Source organism: Thamnophis sirtalis, unplaced genomic scaffold (assembly GCF_051295495.1).
Source record: "Thamnophis sirtalis isolate CommonGarterSnake01/CBP01778 unplaced genomic scaffold, rThaSir2_p1.2 scaffold_5, whole genome shotgun sequence".
Lineage (NCBI taxonomy): Eukaryota > Metazoa > Chordata > Lepidosauria > Squamata > Natricidae > Thamnophis > Thamnophis sirtalis.
In genome coordinates, this window is record NW_028261385.1 from 95,482,707 (window position 1) to 95,505,816 (window position 23,110).

General features: G+C 42.0%; 1 protein-coding gene across 1 annotated transcript in view; it reads left to right on the forward strand.

Annotated features, from left to right (window-relative positions):
* Positions 1 to 586: 586 nt before the first annotated feature.
* Positions 587 to 23,110, forward strand: part of ABCA1 (ATP binding cassette subfamily A member 1) — a 127,040-nt gene continuing 104,516 nt past the window's right edge. The window contains exon 1 of the mRNA XM_087716229.1: positions 587 to 864. The gene's annotated coding sequence lies outside the window, so the exon portion shown is untranslated. The remainder of the gene's footprint in view (positions 865 to 23,110) is intronic.

Genomic DNA, 23,110 nt, shown 5'->3' on the forward strand with positions numbered 1-23,110 from the left:
CCAAAGGTGCACTTCAGGAGGCAACTGGACTTTCTTGTTTTTTCTTTTGAAGACCTTTTGCTTCCCATCCAAGAAGCTTCTTCAGCTCTGACAGGAGAGTGGGGAATGGAAGGATTTATATTCCTTGCAGACAGCTGGTCCTTTGCATCCTTTTTAGAAGGCGGTTGAAGCACTTGGAAGTTTTTCTGTGTCCTCAGGGTCACTTGAGTAGTGCTCCCTCCTGGTTCCTGTAGTTTTCATTTTTTTCCTTCTAGAAATCCGTTCATACTCCCACACTATTCGAAGGTTGTTCGTCCCAAATTGTATAACTAAAAGCTTGTAGAGATTCTCAGCCATCCCGGTCATGGCTGTCCCAGAAGGCAACTGGAATTTCTTGCTCCTTCTTTGAAAATGTTTTCACTTCTCATCCAAGAAGCTAGGTGGGGATGGGGGAACCGCTGGGAGCCACCGAAGAGCCTCCCCTCCCCTTCAATAGAGGAGCCAGGCTGTCCAGTAACATCGCCCTTTTAAGAGGCGGGCTCCCTCGCCACGTGCTCACAGTGACTGATTGAAATACATAAACAGACCAGCGGCAGCAGCGGCAGCAGCTGGAGCGGCGACGGGAAGCCGAGTTTGACCGATAATAACCTCGCTGTACAGCGCCGGCGGGGGTTCTATATAAGGCGCATCGGGCTCGCCGTCGCCTGCTTTTCTTGAGTCACGGTTGGGGGAGCGCGCAAGAGTTGAGGTGGCTGGTGTGGGGGGTACACTACCCACTACCACCACCACTTTCCTTCCCCCCCCCCCAACTTAGCTGTCGACGATTCGTCCGGCCGTCAGGTGGATCTAAAAGACAAGAGAGCCTCGGTTAAAATTGGCGAGCAGGTAAAAGGGGGCGAAAGGGAGGGATTTTGGGGGAATGGGGGGGGGAGATCGCGAAAGAGGGGCATCCTTGGAAGGGGCTGATGCCATTACAGCCAAGCCCCAGGGATCGGCTGGTCCTGCTTCTGAAAAAAATCGGGGGAGGAATATGTCTCTGGCTCCGACCCCGTGCAATTCTGCACCGATCTCGAAGCGCCTTCAGCTTCCGCTTGGCTTTCTGGTTCCCGGAGCTTTTTTGTGTGTAAAGGAACAAGGAAGGCGAGCCAAGCGGACTTTCTGAGAGTGTTCAGAGCGTGTTTTCTGTCCCTTTGAAACTCTCGCCGTCCCTGGAACAGGGTGTTTCCTGGCAGGCACGTACGTACAATTACAGCCCGGCTTTTTAGGTGGTTTGTTGTGGGCACGGGACGGTCGCTCCAAAGGATAGAGGAACTCCGAAGACAGGAGGGCAGGAACGGCGAAGGGCGAAGAGGAGCTGGACTGGCGCGTTTGGAAAGGGGTCTGGTTGTTTTTAAGTAGACAAAAGCAGACGCCGAGATCTGTCTGTCTGTCTGTCTTCCTTCCTTCCTTCCTTCCTTCCTTCCTTTCTTTCTCTCACTCTCTTCTCTGTCTCTTTCTTTCTTCTCTGTTTTGTCTTTGTTTTCTCTGTCTCTTTCTCTCTTTTACTCTTCTCTGTCTCTTCTTGCTGTCTTTGTTTTCTGTCTCTTTCTATCTTTCCTCTCACTTCTCTCTCTCTCTCTTCTCTTTCCTCTCAGTCTCTTCTCTGCCTCTTTCTTTCTTTCTTTCTTTCTTTCTTTCTTTCTTTCTTTCTTTCTTTCTTTCTTTCTTTCTTCTCTCTATCTTTTCCACCCCTCTCTCTTTCTCTCTCTTGTCAAACAATGGGCATATGTTGCCTTCCTCTTTAACCATACATGTCTTACTGAAGAATTGCAAGGATCATAGCTTATTTCCTACAAACCCCTGGTTGAATTAGTAAGACTCCCAATTCCTCCCCTACATTGCTGGATTACAAATCTCTTCATTTGCAGCCAGACCCAGTAGCCATTCTGGGCATTGTATCCTTCTCCATGTTAAGGATGCCTGCCCAGGTCAGAGAAGGAATCCGATAGCATATTTGCAAACCCAACCTGGGATGAAGCTTGGAAGAGTCAAAACCTTTTCAAAGAGGGACTTGTGGTTTGCTTTCTGGGGCTGCTCTCTAGGAAGATGCCTCAAGTTGGAGCTACTGAGGCAAGGAGAAAAAAACATAGAGCAACTCCAAGTCAGCAAGGAATGACCGAAAGTAACCTTGTAATATGTGTGACAGCTTAATAAAAGCCATCAGCTTGGGAATTGCACCCCTTAATCTGAAGGGGAAGCTAACTTTGTAAGAAACAAGTCCATGAAAACCTTATGCACCGAGAGAAGCACTATAATGGGGTGATGGGGGTAATCATAGGCTGTTTATTTTATTGCTATTATTATCATTGGCTTTGTTGTTCACCTCCAGGCGGTATTGTGAATCTCCATGTTTCCTTCCCATTCTGAGTCAATACTAAACAAGACCAAAGAGAATAGCTTTTCAGAATGAAATGAAAGCGTTACTTTCATTGTATTACTTTTGATCTTTGTCTGGGGATATTGTGCATGCTTGAACTGTAAATTGTCAGAGCTTGGTGCCATGTATGTAAGATAACTTTAACGGAAGTGGTTAACAAAGAGCTCTTTTGGGGGGGATTAAAATGTCACTTTGATGCCTCCTATTAATTAAGAATATTACTTCGAGGTCCCTGATTTGGACTCTGCTTCTAGTGATGACATAGACAATCACTAACTCAGCCTGGCTCTAGTAATATCTTCAGCATTCTCAAGGAAAGTACTGCATCTTTTGATACCCTCCTTATTTGAGGTATTCTCCTTTTTCTCCTTTTTATCTTGCCAAGTCTGGTTGCTTTTTATCATCAAGCAACTGCTTCCACCCTAAGACAAAAGAATGTGAGTTTCTCCTTGTTGATGGTGATCACTTCAAGGGAATGGTCTTTATTTGATCCAGGATTGACTGCTATAAATAACCATTTCCAAATCCATTAATGTTCTTTCACTAGCTCTTTCTCAGTGCTCAGCTTTCAATACCATTACCACTATGTTAACTATTTTGATCTCTGCAGTCCTTAAACTATCCTTCCTGATCTTGTCTAAGTTTGCCATTCCCTTCCTCCATAGAATTAATCTCTAATGGTGCATTATATGGTTATCCTTCATCCCAAGAATGCAAAAATCATTTTCTATCTTCTATCGATCAATTTTTTTTCTTTTTCCTATTTAAGCTGAATTTTGGTTTTCCACTTCTACTTTCCAAGTGAGTTCTTCTAAGACTTCTTGACTTTGGGCTAACGAAATGCTCACGTCAAGTTGTTAGTGTTTCTGTCCCTAGTGATCGATTTTGGTTCTAGATGTCAGTGCTTTTAATATAGTCATGATATAAATGTGAAATATGGAGTTGCTATCTATCCTTATCACATTCCTTTACCTATTTTGAACTGCTCCATTCTCCAAGGTGGCGCAGTGGTTAAAAAGCAGCACTGCAGGCTACTGCTAGATCAGCAGGTCAGCGGTTCAAATCTCACCGGCTCAGGGTTGACTCAGCCTTCCATCCTTCCGAGGTGGGTAAAATGAGGACCCAGATTGTTGGGGGCAATATGCTGACTCTCTGTAAACCGCTTAGAGAGGCCTGAAAGGCCTATGAAGCGGTATATAAGTCTACTGCTATTGCTATTGCTATTCCAAACTCATTTCTACTTCTTGCTCGTTATGAAGGTTTCTTGAAATAGATGTGGTTTTTCTTTTAACCTTAATATATACATCACATGTGGAACTGAATGTACAGATCAGTGGTGGGTTGCAGATGGCACGCCCCAGTACGGGCATACTGGTGTCTGCCCGGAGCACTGGGTACCGTTCTGGTATGGTGCTCCGTAGGGCCCACCCACCTGCCTGCGCTCCTTACCTGTCTTTAAACTCTTCGGCGCTTCCGCGCATGCGCACAGCGCTTACAGTGCTTCAGCGACGATCTGCCAAGAAGCTGGAGTGTTGCGGAGGCTCATGGAGGCGTCGCTGGATGGTAAGACGCATGCATGCGCACACTGCATGCATTCATCTGAAGGATGCTGGGCCCCGTTGCAACTGTACCGATTGCTATGGGAACCAGAACCCACCACTGGTACAGATATATAGGATGATATACACCATCAAAAGCATCGCTGTAGTCGATAAATTACACCTTTCTTGTCATATTTTGCTATTTTCATTATCTTATGACATCTGATATGTTCTTCCTATTTTGTAACCATTTGTTCATTTGGTGTTTTTCTGTCCACACGTGGATATATTGTTTTATCTAAGAACTTAAGGAAAATGTTCCTTGCATGAAGACTTAATTACATTGTTTGGTCATTTGCACTCTCCTTTCTTCTATAAAACTATATGTATATTTCCATTTGCAACTTTGAACAATCAATTCAACTGCAGAGGTACTTTCTTACAAAAAGCTGTTTCTTATTGTTTCTATTGCAATCTGTTCCTGAATATATTCTTTCTCAGAAAATGTTGCTCTCATTTTTTTGTAAATGATTTGTGTACAGTCTATTCATTTTCCCTTAACCTCATTAGATTCCCCCCCCCAATAATTAAATCTGAATAGTCCTACTTTAAAATAGGTTTGGTTTGATAGTTATGATTCTGGAGTAGGACAGGGAAGACTAGAACAGAGCAGAACAACAGAGTTGGGAGGAACCTTGGAGGTCTTCTAGTCCAACCCCCTGCTTAAGCAGGAAACCATATACTATTTCAGATAAATGGTTATCCAATCTCTTCTTAAAAACTTCCAGTGTTAGAGCATTCACAACTTCTGGAGGCAAGTTGTTCCATTGATTAATTGTTCTCACTGTCAGGAAATTTCTCCTTAGTTCCAAGTTACTTCTCTCCTTGATTAGTTTCCACCCATTGCTTCTTGTCCTACCCTCAGGTGCTTTGGATAATAGCTTGACTCCCTATTCTTTGTAGCAGCCCCCCCCCCCAGATATTGGAACCCTGCTGTCATGTCACCCCTGAATTCTAATCCTAAATTAGCTATGAAACCAGCTGGGCGACTTTGGGCCAGTTATTCTCTTTCAGCCCTAATAAAATGGCAATGGCAAACCACAAAATCCTGCCAAGAAAACTGCAGGGACTAATCTGGGCAAGCTGTAGGAGTCAAGCCTGTGTTGAAGAAACTGCATATATAGTAGTTCCTTAACTGTGAATTCTCTAGTTATTTTTCTGATTTTAAAAAGGTCTCTGATTCTTTTTGTTGTTATTTTCCCCTCTATATTGACCTTTTGGGGTGAAATATCATTCCTTGATATTTCTTGCTTAATGTTGAAAGTTATCACTGTCATTCAATATCCTTCTGTCTTCCAAGTCTTTCATTCCTTATCTTTTATCTTCCTAAGGGTATCTTGGTAGCTTTCACAACAAACTCTTTGGATTTTTTCTCTTTGAATTTTCTTAACTCTTCTTGTAGCTCCTTGGTTTCTCTTTCATGTAAGTTAAGTAGATTGAATCTGTTTCTTACATCAAATTTATATTTTGACTGTATGTCTTTGAGGTCAGATGTCCTTCATCTTTTGTTTGATATCAAAAAAATCATGCTCTAGTCTCCAAATCTACACTAGGAAGATTTCTGGATGACTAGATTGTACTTTTTCATATTTTGTTTCTTGTTACGCAGTTCATATGATCCCAGTGACATTCTAATAAGGGAGATTGCACTTGTGTTCCTTGAATCAAGGGCTGACAAAGGACATAACGCTCTTCGCCAAGCACATGCTTAACAATGTTCCTGGTAAATAACCTTTCATACAGATTCCTACCTGAATGTAATTTATGTATGGATGTATGGATGGATTATATAATCATCAGATTTAAACAGGACCATTTCAGCCCATCTAAATTTATCTATTCCTAAAATAGCCAATTTGATATGTTTCATTTCCATTTTGATAATTTCAAGTTTTGTTTGTTTGTCAGCCCTTCAAGGTAGACCATGGACATCAATACTGCAACTATACTTTATTAGTATAGATGATAGTAACACGATCCTGAAAGCCTGAAATAATTTCTCTTTCCCTCCCTTTTATACTAAACTAAAGAGAGTCAAGGTGGGACAATCTTGAGTTTCTTTCTCATGCCTCCTCTTTTCCTACACTGCATCCATGTTTTTTCAACAATTGCTATGTGTTTTCTTCAAGGATAGCTCCAGAATTCTCTACAATGCAAGTAGTACAATAACAATAGCGATGGAACTTAGCTCAAATTCTCAGTCAGCTATAAAGGCTTTTGATCCACCAAATAGGGGAGTATAAAACTGGAAAAAACACCATTTGAAAAAACTCTTGCAAACAGATATTCCTTGACTTGTGACCACAACTGAGCTCAAAATTTCTGTTGCTAAGCAAAACATTCATTAAGTGGGTTTTGCCCTATTTTATGACCTTTCTTGCCACAGTTGTTAAGTAAATCATTGCAATTGTTAAGTTAATAACACAGTTATTAGATGAATCTGGCTTCCCATTGACTTGCTTGTCGAAGGTGGCAAAGGCTTGCCCCATGACCCTGGGACACTGCTATTGTCATAATTATGAGTCAGTTGCCAGGCATCCAAATTTTAAACAGGTGAGTATAGGGATGCTGCAAAAGTTGCAAGTGAAAAAAGGTAATGAAAAAAGGTAATGACTTTCAACAGTCACTAAATAAACTGTTGTAAGTCGAGGACTACCTGTACAATATTTTTGGAGCATTCAGATAATGCTCATATAATCACTAGTGAATTTACCTTGAGGCTTTTAAGTGCGTGTAGACATTGTATATTTAGAGCTAAGTACTCTGGAACTGGCATAGATTGTTGTAGCAAAAATGTAATTATATAATGGGCGCACAAGATAATACACATACAAATTTCACATCACTTTCAGGATTAGTACTCCATAATTCATGACATCTGTGTTACTTCAGGATGCTTAGAGTAGAATATGACATCATGCCTTCCTTCATACCAAGGAAGGTAGATAAGATAGAAAGCTAGTCATTAGCTGGAGGCCATTCTGTAAACTTTGGAAATGGCCTCTAATAGTTTTAGTAAAAGAAGTGGTGCTAATGGAAATTTGTCTATTGAACTATGAATCGTAAAGATTGTGCCAAAGATTCATACCTCATCCTAAATCAGTTTTGTTGGAGCTCTATTGGAAGTTAGAATTGGTATGATTCATATAATATAATGAATCTGACATAATGAGAGTGTGGTTTAATGTTATCTGTCTGTATTACTTATGGTTTCACAAATATAAGTTTTATTGACCTGTCAGTGGTACATGTTGAATTGGCAATATAAAAATACTGTAAAAAGTAATCATAAATTGTGGTATAAGCTAGAAATCAAGGTTTATAAACTAGGCTTTCAATTACAAACTAAGGCAAAACAAATACTCCCCATGGCTCATTATGGGTTGACAAGCCCTTGTCTTGCTGAAAAGTTCTATGTAGTGCTGGTTTCTACAAGTGAAATCAGATCTTAGTCATATATTCAAGTAAAATTACGTGCTGGAGTTCTTACAGACTTATACTTCCTGCTTTTCAAATGATTTCTCATATGATTTCACAACAACTGAAACACTTTCAGTGAATTTTTGTAAACCGTTCTTCGTTGGAGACGTCTATTAATCAGAATCTTAACCTTCTCTAACTGTCCATTTGCACGTATTATGAGTCAGAGTGGCACAGTGGTTAGAGAGCAGTACTGCAGGTTAGTTCTGCTGATCACCGGCTGTCAGCAGTTTGGCAGATCGAATCTCACCAGACTCAAGGTTGACTCAGCCTTCCATCCTTCCGAAGTGGGTAAAATGAGGACTTAGATTGTTGGGGGCAAGGTTCTGACTCTGTAAACTGCTTAGAGAGAGATGTAAAGCACTGTGAAGCAGTATATAAGTGCTATTGCTATTCTGGATGGCAATACACATAGTAAACCTTCATTTCTTGCCAGGACAAATGGAGTATTCTAGCTTTTATGAGACATATTTCATGTTTGCTCTAAAAAGTAAATGGTAAAGGAGTCCCTGCAGAACTTACTCCGCTAGTCATTGCTGACTCTAAGGAGGGGTGCTCATCTCTGTTTCAAGGCCATTTCCGCAGTCATGTTGCCAACATGACATCACGGAGTGCTGTTGCCTTCCCACCAAAGTGGTACCTGTTTATATACTCATATTTGCATGCTTTCGAACTGCTAGATTGGCAGGAACTGGGATGAGGATGGGAGTTCACCCCATCATGTGACGCTTGGGCCTCAAACAAGGGTTGCCGGCTTTCCAGCCAACAAGCCCAGAATCTTAACTACTGAGCCACTGCGCTGCCTCCTTTATGTTTGCAATAAATACATGGAATTAAAACATATCGTTTTTTTAAACTTACTGCAATCCAAGATTTCATATTTTAAGGCCGAAAAATTGGTTTACAACTTTTCCTCACCCTGAGCTCTCTCATCCTGTTTGGAATTATTTAAAATATTCCAAGGTGCATGTTTTAAGGGTGGATTAATTTATTAATATGCATCCATATGGGATTTAGTGGTATCTATTCATCATTTGGAACCCATAATCCAACGGGAATTTGCTTTGTCTTCAGAACATAAATGGTTATGTGGTTGGCATGACTAAATGCCAAAGGTGCACTGTTACCTTCCCACCAAAATTGGTCCCTATTTTTTCTACTTGCATTTTTACATGGTTTCGAACTGCTAGGTTGGCAGAAGCTGGGACAAGTAACGGGAGCTCACTCTGTTACTGGTGCTAGGGACTTGAACCACTCAACTGCCAACCTTTCTGATTGGCAAGCTCAGCATCTTAGCCACTGAGCCACTGCATCCCTTTTGGAGCTATTTTAGGTTTTGTTAAAAAGTATCCTGCTTTAGAATGTTGGCCACTTTTGAAGGAAAATGTATTTGCGGCAGCTGCTGAAGTCCTGCATGTGTGCATCTCCAAAGTTTCTCTGGAAATCTCAATCAATTCTTGCATTCCTTTGCTCTTTCGTGCTTTGCATGACCAGATGCTGAAGTTTTGCAGCTTGAGTTTCCTTCTTAAAAGGCTTCCGTTGACTGTACAAATCATACATCTTGTACCTTGGCAATCAATCATACAGGAATATTTCGTCTGCAGAATCTTTCCTAGAAAATCAAGGAGAAGATACAAGTTGCATTTTGAAATATGATGGCATCTTTTTATTTAGTACGATTTACTGAAGGAATAAAGCCATCATGTGAGATGTATTGAATAACCTATATGCATGATGGTGAACCTATGGTTCACGTGCCAGAGTTGGGCCATGTGCCAGAGTTGGCATGCAGAGCCTTTTTGGTGGGCCCGCATGCTGTCGCCAGCTGCTCTTCTGGTTTCTGTTGCACATGCGTGGCCTAGCCACCTGGTCTTTGGTTTCCAGCGCTCCAGCAGGCACGAAGACCAACTGGAAGTCCAGATGGTTAGCACTTGCATGTACATCGGCCAGCTGGTCTTCAGGTTTTTGGCCCATGTGCACATGCATGAGCATTACAGTTTGAGCATTACAGTTTGGGCACTTGGTGCCGAAAAGGTTCGCCATCACTGCCCTATATAGTCATCTTTAGAATTGTCCTGATGCAGATAATTGTTTTAAAGTAATCTTTGGATAAAGTTCAAGGGACAAAGAAGTTGTCTTCTAGATACAAGAAACTTTGATGTTACTTAATCTGTTTTTCTCTTTTGTCATTGTCTGACCGGCAAAGGGAAAAAGTTTGCTACCTTTGCATTTTTTTGCATTGCTCATTTGATGAAAGCACATGAGTCTCTGTAATGTGGAAAGAGAAAGAGAGAGAGAGCTCTTAGAAACATCTTATTTATTGGCCCAGTAGTTCTTTTATTCCAGTTAACTGCTTGGAAACCATTCTTAAATTAATTGAGTGAGGGACACAGGTTTTGTTTTTCCTTCATATTGTTGACTGTGATAGAGTGTTAATGTGGTTTTAAAGATAATGTGACTGTGTATATGTGAAGAGAGTCCTTTTCTAGTTGTCATGGATTTGAGCTAGTTTTCAGGAACATTCTTGTGGAAAAACAAACTTTAGTCAGCATCTGCTGACCAGAAGGTTCAGAGTTCTCTTTAGAGCAGGCTCTGGCTTTCTCTTCTAGCAAACAGAGCAGTGCAGTAGAAATAAAAATAATAATAAAATCACACTTAATGCCTTCCATGAAGTCAGAGAATGTTCATACCTAGAGAAGGCTGAATTGATAAATAAGCCCTAAAATAAATCAAATAAAAGTTTCAGAGGATTAATTGGAAAAGTTATGCATCTCTGGTAAACTATAATCTGCCCATCAAGTTGGAATGCTCACTTTCGTAGGTAACATTACCAATAATGTTGCATTTCATTTGTCCCTTAAATTGGAACCAGTGTCTCAATAAAAATGATACAAGCAGACTATTGTAATTAATTAAACCTTGCGAAACTAGTTTTCATCCTACCTTCTGCTGTTTGAAGACAGAACAATGCAGTAAGGTTGCATGTTGAATTGCAATGGTACTTGAATAAAAGCCAGCCTCTTGGAGATTATCATTGATTTACCTGTTAAAAGATTAAGAATTAAGACTCTGTTTCAATAATAGGTTGATTAGTAAGAGTATAAATAAGTGCTTGCACCGTAATGAACAGAAGGACCAGTGGAAAAGTTTGGAGGCAATTGATTCAACTTTTGAAAGCCAAAGATGGAGGATGGAGAAATGACACTGGAAATGCCATACAATTTCCCTTCTAATGATGAGAGCCCCTTTGATGGAATGATTAAGATGCTAGCCTTGAAACTGGGACACTATGAGTTCTACTTCTGCCTTAGGCATGAAAGCTGGCTCGATGACTTTGTGCCAGTCACTCTCTTTCTCAGCCAACTCACCTCACAGCAGAGGTGGTATTCTACCGGTTCGGACTGGATCACCTGAACAGGTAGCAGAAATCACCGGTGGCTCTACCTACCTGCGCCCGGCTCTACGGTATCCCATTTAGGCAATTTTTCCACCAAAAGCACATGAACAGAAGGAGCTGCGCATGCACGGAAGTAGCACGTGCAAGCAAAGTGAACGCCGAGCACTCAGATTTGCAAACCGGTAGGGAAGGTAAACCATCCCTGCCTCACAGAGTTGTGGTGGAAACATAGGAGGAGGAAGGAGTATTTGATATGTTTGTTACCTTGAGTTACTTATACAGTAATAAAGGCAGGATAAAAAAATCTAATAAAAATCTAATAAGTAAATAAACGATAAAAGTTCTCCTTTGCTGAGGGCAAGTTAGGAGGCTGCTGAGAAGAGCCTCCAAATAACTTGGAGTTATAGGATTTTTGGGCTGAAGCCTACACTTTTGTGTAGATACATAGTACATCAATGAGCCAGGCAGTGTGGATATTGCATTATTTCCATATAGAAGTCCAATGTGACCGCTCATAAGCCTTTTCTTGATCTGTTTATACATATGCTCAGTATTGCCAAACAGGATATACGTCTCAGTGTGTGAAGGAACAGTTTGCATATTTAAGACTTAAAGAGGAACAAGCTGATTGATTCCAATCCTGTAGTAGTCTTAATGTAGTTGCTGCCCTTTAACCTCAATATATCCCTAGAGCATATTGTGTGCAGTGCAGTGTTTAATTTCCCCTGAGGCAAATAACTATCTATTAACTCAATCTGGAAGGTAATAAGATAATGTAACCCGTGACTTAACCTCTGGGGTCTAGGCTAATCCTCCAAGTTACAGGACCTATTTTAATTTCTTTCTTTAGTGCCCTAGAGCCAGGGTCTCCAACCTTAGCCACTTGAAGACTAATGGACTTCAATTCCCAGCAAAGCTGGCTGAGGAATTCTGGGAGTTGAAGTCCACATGTCTTCAAGTGGCCAAGGTTGGAGACCCCTGCCCTAGAATACATCTCTATTTTATGGCATAAAACTCAAAATTAGCCATTGAGAACAGAACCACACTCCCATCCAATTGCCCCGTCTTTTCATGTGTCAGGTTGGCTTTCAAGGTATCTGCTGTGTCTGCCCTTTTATAGTGTAATATCAAAATTGTTGAGGGAACTTTCCCACTCCAAAATGCTGCTATATAGAATGTTGCTGCTGATGCTAAAAATACAAACTCAGAGTTGTTTAGGATCTTGTGCCTGACGGATTGTTTAATATCACCCTCTGAAATGAAACATGTTTCTTCATCGTTTTACTCCTTTTTACAGACTCCCTTTAAGAGAAAAATCTGACCAGCTGTTGTAGAATTTTTAGGAATCGTTTGGAGAGCTTTACACCAGAGGGCACAATATTGGCAGGGATTCCCGAAAGGCCAATTCTCATAAAAAAAGGCACAGAATGTAAAGTTGAAATTTTGATCGGATATTCCCGAAAGGGAGGACATGAACTGATAGTAAAGTTAGAGTACATGTTTGTGTTCCAGGCTTGTATCTCAAGAAACAAGCCTCTCTGCATGCGAGTAGATAAGGTTGTGTCGGTACTATATTGTGCCAATAATTTATTACAAGAAATGCCTCTAACCCAATTTTGCCTCTTTAAATATAAATATTATTATGTAAATATTATTATTTTGAAAAACATATTAAACAAAATTTTGAACACAGCTGTAGACGGATTATGGTCTACCACATATTGTGGCTGTGAAATGCCTTTATTATAAGGTTGCAATATGGCAATCTTTTTGATAACATACATCTTTTTTAAAAAATTTGTCCAAGCATTTTTAAAATTTGTTTGTTTGGTTTCTTTTTCCTGTCAAAGAATCATCAACGTGACTTTCTCAAACATACCATTCCTTTTTTAATGAATTTCTCCCTAAACCCAAGATGGTGACAATTTAGAGAACATATATTTATATACAGATCTTTATAGGATATTTGCATCTCTTTGACTTATACTTTTTCTTTCTCATAGAGAAACAGATGTTGATCTCTCATTTTCACTGGTTAATGTTTGGAATTTGAAAGTTTGGTTATTTTATGAAATACATAAAAGCATCTGAATGTTTTATGATAGTAAATGGCTAAAAGAGAATAATAGTGGAAATGCTGCTTGTTTAGTTGAATGTCCTTTAGCCTGTGGCGAGCTCATAATCCAATTAAGCACATTTGCTCACTTTTCATGTTACGAGCCAGTGATAGAAGAATTATGATGTGGTAAGGCTGAGATTGATAGATATCTAAACCTATACCCTTTCAGACTTGCTCATTTTTCTCAGTTTCAGAAAGGGTATGTAAATCTGTTAAGGCACAGAATTACAACATATGTTAGAAGTTTCAATCAGGGTTAGATTCAGATCTAGCTAACTGGATGCCAGAAATTCAAGAGGCACAGAACCCTACTTCTATCTGAGAATCAAATTACTTTCCTTAATTACCATGTTGTTTGTCTTTCCTAAGGGTGTTTGCTTTGAAAGATACAGCACAGCATTTTGGCATGTTCTGGATTATACCCATACTACATATAAGAGCAGGCATATCTTGGTAACAGGATTGATATTTTGCATCTAGAAGATCTCAAAGTCAGTTCCTAGTTCCTCCAGACATTGCTGGCTGAAAAGATGACCTATCAGAAATCCTAAAGAATGTGACAATTTGTGTATTATTTCTGGCCTGGATACCAATGAATGTATTTATCTCTAGATGTACTCCCTGTGTCACCATATTTCTGTATTTGATCCTGTAAAGCTTGCTGTCCACAGCTCCTTTGGTTTAATCTGTACAAGTGGGACATGGCCAAAAAAGAACATTCTTGCACATGGATGAAAGTACCCAGTCTATCCTTCAGAACTGCTTACCAGTGAATAATTTCAATTTGATGCTTTGCTTGTCAAAACATGCTTACCTTTTCTTTCATTTTTGTTTTGCATTATTCAAATATTATGGATCAAGACAAGATACTGGAACCATGCAAACTTGTGTTTTCTCTATTGTGCTGGGGATTCCTGGCACAGCTACAACACTTAAGCCCGGCATTACCAGACCAGGGGGTGGACGGCACTCCCCAGGCTTTTCCAGGTGCTCTGGCTGACTCCTCGGTTTAGTCTGGCATAGCAGCCTCCTTATTGACCCCAGAGTAGGGTCGTGGGCCCCAGCAAGACCCCCCAGAACAGCAACAGGAAGCAGAATCACTGCTCGGAGGAGATCTGAGCATACTGTCAAAAAGCTGGGGCCAAGGCAGCAGAATTCCTTAGTGAATGAGACTGCCCTGTCCAGTTTTTGTCTGGTAGGACAAAAAGAAGGAGCGTATCAGGTAAGACCAACGCCCCTTTCCCTCAAAAGGTGGGTGAATGTCACTCAGAATGTTAGACTTAATATTTGGTCAAAAAATATTGACATATAATTTTTTATCAGGAGAAGCAAACACAAGAAAAAAATGAAACAGACCCACATACGTATATTCAAGACACATATACATCAGCAAAGTCTTGGTTTCTTGCCTAAAATGGCCAGTGCAAGAAAGGCATGCCCACTTGTTTCTGCTAAATATATGGATTGGCCTTCTACATAAAATATCATGGACATGTATACACAAACACTTTTAAACTTGAAACAAATTTCCAAAAAAGGAGGGGAAAAAAACATCTGATAATGGTGGAATGTCTACTGATCAGGGGAATTATTTCCTCATTTAATTTTGGGTTTCTCCATAGTGAGGGGGAGGAGTATCCAGGATGGTTGACTTTATCCTCTCATTGATTGGACTGAGTCATCAGAGCTCTTGGTATAAGTCTCTGGTCCACCAGGCTCCACCCAGTTTTTAGACTCAGTCCACTCAAATGGACGGTTGACCATCCTGGATCTCTGACAGGTCGAAGATATTCAAGAAAGGGGAGGAAGGAAAATTCCAGTGTCTCCCTCCTACAGCATCCCAGGCGAGCTGGCAACTCCCTGGACTGTAAGGATCGGCCAAAAGCCCCCCAGGGGGCAGCCCGCCGCCCAGGCTTCTGAGTGAGACAAGCAACACTCAGAAAGGGATTTGCCGGGCGACCAGGAGACAGAGGGCATAAGCTTCTGGCAGGCAAGCCCTGCTGCAAGGATGCCAGCGGCGCTGGAGACTTCCCCAAGAGCCGCGGATTGAGAGAAGGGACAGGCAAGGGCGGCGCGGAGCCCCCCCCCGCCCCCTGGAAGGGAGCCTTGCAAATGCTGTGGAGTGCCCGCCCCATTGGTACGTGACCCACCTCATTGGGGGGGGCTCACGGGCAGAGCAAGGACTCCAGCGGCATGGGAAGCGAAGAAAACGGCAGCGGAGGCGCACGACAGCTCTTCGGAGCACAAGCCGCCCAGCCAGAAGATTCAAAAGGGGCGCCTTCATCTCCTGGCACAGGCGCCATCTTGAAGCCATAAGGGACCACGTGTTCCAAGATGGTGGCGCCCAGAGGCAACAGGAGACTGGCAGGACACAGTACTGGCAACAACAGGAGGAGGGGGAAGTCAGGGAGGATGAACTATCCGATGACATAGGCTTGCCCCCTCCTAAGCTGACCTTCACCGGGTTGTTCCAGCCTTTGTTATATAAATTGTTCCTTTTTAAGTGTTAAGCAGCCGCCAGGCTTGGGAACAGGGCAGCAGAAGCACCACCTCAGCAGCAGGGGTTTTCTGCGGAAACCATATTTGAGGAGCAGGCCATTGAGACCGACACAGTGCCAACTCCCAGGGCCTTTCTTGAATCGGTCAAGTGCCAAGGGGCCACTCCCACGTCGGGCCCCACGCTCACATCCACAGACAAGGCCTTCTTCAATGTGGATCAAGACATGGACGGGGTGCTATCCCACCCACCAGGGGCACCCCGGCATTGGCACTGCATACACCCCCGATTTTGCCAGGGGAACCTGAGCAGGCTCTGACGTTGGAAGACAGGAAAGCGGACCTCACCCTCCGAAGAGGCGTTAGGCAGCCTGTGCAGTGAAGGCCGCCACCACCGCCTCATTGTTCAACAGGTCTCCTCTGCTCTGGCTGCAGGAGCTGCAACAACGCATCCCCATTACCGAGGTCAAAGTGCACCAGGACAACAATAAGCTGGGGGCGGTTATCCAATCTGTGGCGGATGCCTCATTGTCCACAGCCAGGTTTGCCTCCAGGGCAATTGCTCCACCGTTGCATCTCGCAGGCTGCTGTGGCAGAGACAGTGGCAGGCAGAGGTTTACCCCAGGTGGCGCCTGGCATCCACTCCTTTCACAGGAGATGTCCTTTTTGGACCCGCTCTGGACCCCTATCTGGTCGAGAATAAGGACTAGAGGAAGGGGCTCCCCACAGCCCCTAAGAGGGGACAGTTCAGGACGGCGCCTTACTCCAGACGGCCCTGTTCCTAGGGACAAGACTTTGGGTCCTCCTTCTGGGTTCAGGATCCCTTCAGGTGTTCAGAGGCGGGGTACTCAGGTGCCAGGCATTACCAGGAGGCTCTTCCGGCAGGCAGAGACGCCAAGATAGGCAGCCCCTCCCATAGGGGGGCGGTTGGCATACTTTGCCGTCTGCTGCGACCGTGCCTCATCAGATAAATAGGTTCAGAACATCATGAGGCACAGCCTGGCTCTGGAACTTCTGTCTAAACCCCCGGGGTTTTTTCAGAGCTGCCCGGTTTCAAATAACCCGGCACGGAGATTACTGATGCAGGAGGCTATACAACTCCTGCTGGACATGGAGCCATCCAGCCAGTGCCTCTAGACAGCAGGGCCAAGGGCATTACACCATCCCTTTCGTAATTCCCAAGGCATCAGGGGGATGGAGGGCAATTCTGGATCTGAAGCGGCGGGACCGCTTCAATCGTTACAGGAGGTTCAACGAGTCGGATAGAGTTCTTCGTCTACAAACTGGGTGGAGCCTGGTGGACGAGAGGCTTATACCAAGAGCTCTGATGACTCAGTCCAATCAACGAGAGGATAAAGTCAACCATCCTGGATACTCCCCCCCCCCACTATGAGAAGAGGCGTATCAGGTAAGTACCAACGGCCTTTCTGAATTAGTTGTCAGTTTTTTTCCCCTTTTAATCTATAAGACACGATGATACAGCTGGTGTATCTGTCATTGTTGATGCAGAAGCTTTTAAGTGGTGCCTTTGGTATGGTTAGTAATGTTGGAGAGATTTTTTTTTTGTAAAAATGCGAGGATGATGTTATTGGGTTTCGACAGGTAATCCTCCCTCTTTGAAGCAAATGTTTCAAAGAATGTGAAGTTAAGCATAACCAAGCTGGGATCCAATCTGGATTGGTCACTGGGACTTTTGTGCTTTCGGACCTGTGCTGGAAACTTCTCCCTAGCAGAGTGTGGGTGACCAAGCTAAAAAGGTTAAGGTCATATCAGGGACGCACCACCAGAGAGATTAAGGGGACTTCCATCTTGGAGTAAAGATGGGATAAAATGTACCATATAAAAAAATAAAACATTGGGCCCAACAAACTCAAGTCTGTTTTCTGTTTTGGCATCTATCTGTCAGGTCACACTGCAGAATTGTCCAAAAAAGACAGAGGTACAGGGTGGGAACGCTAAACAATATGGTGATACTTCAGCATAGATGGCGGTCATCATCTCTTCCTGGGTGTGCCTACTGTCTTTGGTAGAAGAGCTCAACTGCCAGCTGACAAGATCAGGCCCACAAAACCAGCAGGTGGAATCTTCTTATGGACCCTGTCTTCATCTATTGCAGTGCATCAGGTACTACTGTCCTAGAGCCCATTCAGTTTGTGCTGAAATCACTGGCTAAAGAAGAAGGGAGAATAAAGAAGTGTTCCAGCACAGAGTCACTCTGTGGAAACAAATGACACAGGCCAGAGTAGTGAAGCCGTGGTTCCCAAGGAAATACAGTCAGTCTGTCAAGATTCTTGTAAAATAGGTGACCAACAATAAAGCTGCTTTGATCTATTCATCGTGGTATTCTGGTTTCTTGGGCCTTACATAGATGGCAAGCATTCTGGGATTCCCCGATGCTCAGCTTGCTTCTATAGAAGTAAAAATAAGGCAAAGATGTCAATGAAATGACCTGGGGATGGACCTTTTCTATGGTAGCCCCCACTTTTTGCAATCTTCTCCTCACCAGAAATATGTGCAGTTCCCTCCGCCCCCTCCTTTTGCATTTTGAAAGCAAATTAAACCTGCCTTATTTCAACAAGCTGTCATCTGTAGCTGATTTGATTGTAGTTGTCTGTCATAGGTATTTTTGGATTATAGGAATTGTTTTTAATTGCCTCCCTTGTGTTTGTAATTTTTATTTCCTGTGTTGTGTGCTGCCCTTTTGGGATCTGGGCAGGTTATATTATAAAGACTGTCAAATAAATAAATAAAGCTTGGAGATTATTGCAAGGCATGAAAACTAAGCCTATAGTATTTGACTGATATATTTACTTATTTATTTTTATTTTATTTATATCCTGATTTTATTATTTTTATAAATAACTCAAGACAGCAAACATACTCTCCCCTCCTCCTTTTTTCTTCACAACAACCTTGGGAGATAGCTTAGGTTGAGAGAGAGAGGGAGGGAGGGAGAGATAGATCATAGATCAGAGACCAGAACAAATAAAAACACTCAATAAATATACAATTAAAAATTCTAGTATAAAATAATAAATAACAGCTAAAATCTATGGTAAAATCCAGTCTGTCAATTATACATGGTCTAATTACACTAAAAATACAATTGACAAACTGTGTGGCCCATAGTCAGTTTAATACTAAAAGGGAAAGGAATAAGCAGTGCATCAGGTTTGCCACATTTGTTGAATAAAATAAAATATATAGTAGGTTATAATTTTAAAAAAATCTGGTTAGCCCACGTCTTCAATTCTGGAAATTCTTAAAACTGTTGGGTATATCATCACTTCATTTATCTGATAATAGCTCAGCCAGAGAACTCTAGTTTCAAAGTTCACTTCCACCTCTGACACTTGTGACACAGGCAGCCTTTGGCAGAGCTACAGTTCTCCCTGGTGCATTGTCAGTGAGCTCTTCCAGTTGTCCATACTACTAGTTGAAGATTTAAAATTGCTCTACAGCTTTGGGTAAGCCTTTCGATCTTAATGGGTTTGGGGGGTTTGCTTGTTCTTTGAAATTCTGTTTCGTTGATGATTTTTCTTGTAGCTGACCCGTTCGGGAATTTCATGTGGAAGTAGAGTATAATTGCTAACACAGAACATTATACATTTTAAATATGAAACAGAGCAAGACTTTGACACCAGTTTAGTATTTCATGCTGTATAATTTTTCTGCCTCCTTTTTTCTTTGCTTTTAATAAAGATTGGAGTGTTTGATTGATTTCATTTGCATTTTCCTTCACATGCAATGGGGGAAAGCCTGCTTTTTGACAGATATCTTTTTCTTTTAATCATTCTAATTTTTCGAAACTGGCTGGACAAATCCCTGCAGTTTTCATGGCAAGATTTTGCAAAAGGGCTGAGAGTGGGATTGGTTCAAATGGTCACCACAATGTAAAAAAGTGGAGACTCTAGAAAGAGTTCAGAGAAGAACAACAAAGATGATTAGGGAACTGGAGGAACGGTTGCAGGAACTGAATATGTCTAGTTTAATGAAAAGAAGGACTAGGGATGACATGATAGCAGTGTTCCAATATCTCAGGGGCTGCCACAAAGAAGAGGGAGTCAAGCTATTCTCCAAAGCATCTGAGGGTAGGACAAGAAGCAATGGGTGAAAACTAATCAAGGAGAGAAGCAACTTAGAACTAAGGAGAAATTTCCTGACAGTGAAAACAATTAATCAGGGGAACAACTTGCCTCAAGAGGTTGTGAATGCCCCAACACTGGAAGTTTTTAAGAAGATGTTGGATAACCATTTGTCTAAAGTGGTGTAGGATTTCCTGCCTAAGCAGGGGGTTGAACTAGAAGACCTCCAAGGTTCCTTCCAACTCTGTTATTCTAAGACTCTAATGTCACTCAGATGGCTTTGTGCCCAAAGTGGGACTAGATCTCCCAGTCTCCTGGTTTCTAGCCTGCTGTCTTAACCTCTATTGTAAATTGTCTTTCCATATTGATAGGGAATAAGACAAATGTCTGGGGAGAATTTAATTATTTTAAGACAACTCCACACTATCTCCACCCAAATTACTATGCTCAAGACAATGTCTTCAATTTCCATAATTTCCTGTTGTCTTCTCAAACTATCTGGAGGATGCCCAAATTGTGCATATATATCTTCCCTGGTTGAGGTCATTGGATTAGTTACAGCAGAATTAGAGAACAGTATTTTCCAGATGTTTTAGACTCTGTGAACAATGTACTTCAGTATTGCTAGTGAAAAGTCTGTAACTGCAGCCCAAAAAAATATGTGGCAGCACCAGATTGCCTACTCTAGTGTAGAGGAACTGAATATAGAATGCATTCATATATGTGTACCAGTGGTGGGCTGCAGGCGGTACGCCCCAGTACGGGCATACCAGAGCCTGCCCAGAGTACTGGGTACTGTTCTGGTACGGTACTCCGGAGGACCCACCCGCCTGCCCGAGCTCCTTACCTGTCCTTTAAAGCTTTCTATGCACATGCATGGCACGTACAGAGCCTGCTCCGCTGAGTAGCTGGAGCGTCGCGGAGTCTTGCGGAGGAGTTGCTGGCAGGCACAACACATGTGGTGCTCATGTAGACAACACCGGAACCCACTACTGATGTGTACACATGCATGCAATTGTCTAACTAGCCTGTTTGGGAGATGAAAATCTAGAACTTGCTTGCTTGTAAATGTCTCTGGGACTTTTTATAGCACTCTGTGGTTTCATTTTAAGGTTTCTGGAGCAGGATAAACACCTGTTCAATTAAAAAAAAAATCTCCATGAGCCACAGACATTTCTGGTGTGAACAAATTTGTCATCCAAACACAGCTATCTTAAGTAAATGTATTAGACGACTCTCATAAATACTTCTCTTTTCCGTTCCACCTGGAATGAACATTCCTAGTGGCAAGTAGACATCACTGACAAAAAAGAGAGTTCATATGAGCCAGTCACCTTGATGAAACTAAACGGATCTGAATGATCGTAAATTCTAAAGATTGTACTGATTTGAGATATGGCAGGATCTTTGCCTCAAATCCTTTTTTCAGATTTTTTTTTTAAATTTGAGAAAGTACAGACTCTATTGATTGTGTGGCGGACAGGATTTCCAAGCATGATTGTAAGAGCAGATAATGCTTACAGCCAAGACTAACATAAGCAGCAAAGCAGTTTTTACAAATAGCAAAGGTCAATCTGATTGCCCAGAGTTCAGAAATCTCTTACAACTCATCAGATTCATACCTCCATCAGTATCTTTTAACTATTCAGCATTTTTGTGGAGAAAATGTATCTATATAGTCGCTAGGAATAAAAAAAAAACCTCAATGACAGATAATCAATCAATGACATAATTAATTAATCAAAATGACCGGTTGGATAGCCCTGGTTTGTTCTCATGTGACATTAGCAGTAAATGCTTGCATGTTTATGAATGAGAACTAAATTAGGTCCATGTATAATTTACAGCAATGCACAGAAATAAATATTTAGGGATTAGGGCTCCCTCTTTCTTTATAGCAATTTGTTCAAAACTGGACTGGTGGTAAGACTACTTGGTCTCTTAGTAAATGTGAGCTTTGATTTAGCTAACAATTTCTTTGGAGATAAAACCAGTGATTTGGGAGCATAATTATTTTCAAGTCAAACACTGGTTGCAATGCAAGTTGGATCCAACCTTTGATCCTGGTTATGAAAGAGCTTCAGCTAATTTTGCCCCAGAAGCTGGAATCTTTGTTCTCTGGACAAGGACAGCACATCAGAAAGAGCACAAGCAGCTGTATTTGCATGCCAACATGGCCCTCAAGCTTTATTCCATTAGGAAAAGGGAGAAGAAACAAGGGCTATAGTCCTCCATTCTTTCCCCTTCATTCCAAGGGGAGATGAAGAAGTCCCTTAAAGATGCAGATGAAATTAACAAGTTCATATCCTCAGAAGATGGAGGCCTGCTAAATAGTCAGAACAGGCAGAAACTTCTTGGGGCAAATCTGTGCCATTGTGGTGGTTGTGCAACCACAGCACGGCACGAAATGCATTTTTATCCTACCATTTAGATTACTCCGTAATTTTGACTACACAATAAATCTGCCAGCCTTAGGCTCCTTCCTTCCAGATGGCACGGATGAACTCTGATCCCCGTGAGCCAGATTTGAAATTGTACTTAATCTTGGCACTCTGGAAAGGCAAGACTTGATCTTTTGACTAGAGGGGCAGGAGAGAGGGTTTATAGATAACAAAAATAAAGTACCGTTTTCTAGGAATGACTTTAAAAATGATAATAGTTTAAAAAAAGAGGGATGGTTGGGTAAAGAGCCAGATTTCAAACATGGTTAAACTTGCTTCAAGAATCAGCAAGCAACATCTCCTCTTGGGCTTTTATAAGTTTGCATAGTTGCTGACTAAATACCATGTTTCCCTGGTTTCGGGGGTCTTTCTTTTGACCCCCAAAATAAGCACTTGGCTTTATTTTCAGGGAGATCTTATTATTTTTGTGGTGCACAAAGCGGCGAAGATGGTCACCTCATGGTTCCTGCTGTGTTGCAATATTTTCGGGGGGGGGGGCTTATTTTAACACAAGTGCTTAAAAGTGCGATTAGGCTTATTATCCGGGAAGGTCTTATTTTTAGGGAAACAGGTTAATTGTTTTCTAGAGAAAAGGTTTTCTTCTCATACAGTCTCTCTTTTTTGTCTCAGTCAAAGAGAAGATAGCTATATTGTCCTACATCCCAAAAGCTGTTGAATGTTTGTTTAATACAGCTAGTGGTGGGATTCAAATTTTTTTTCCTGTGGGCGTGGCTTGGTGGGCATGGCATGGCTTGGTGAGTGTGGCAGGGGAAGGATACTGTGAAATCCCCATTTCTTCCCGATCAGCTGGGACTTGGGAGGCAGAGAATAGATGGGGGCGGGGCCAGTCAGAGGTGGTATTTACCAGTTCTCCGAACTACTCAACATTTCCGCTACTGGTTCTCCATAACTGGTCAGAACCTGCTGAATACCACCTCTGGGCTGAACTCAGAAAAAATACTATCCCAATTTAATTTTAATTTCCACCCACCTCTGTTCTGCTCTAAAATATAGAGTTGCAAAAAGTATAGGTAATAGATGCACCCATTGGATGGTATAACTAGTTTTAGATTCTTACGAAAGGCCAGAAATAAAT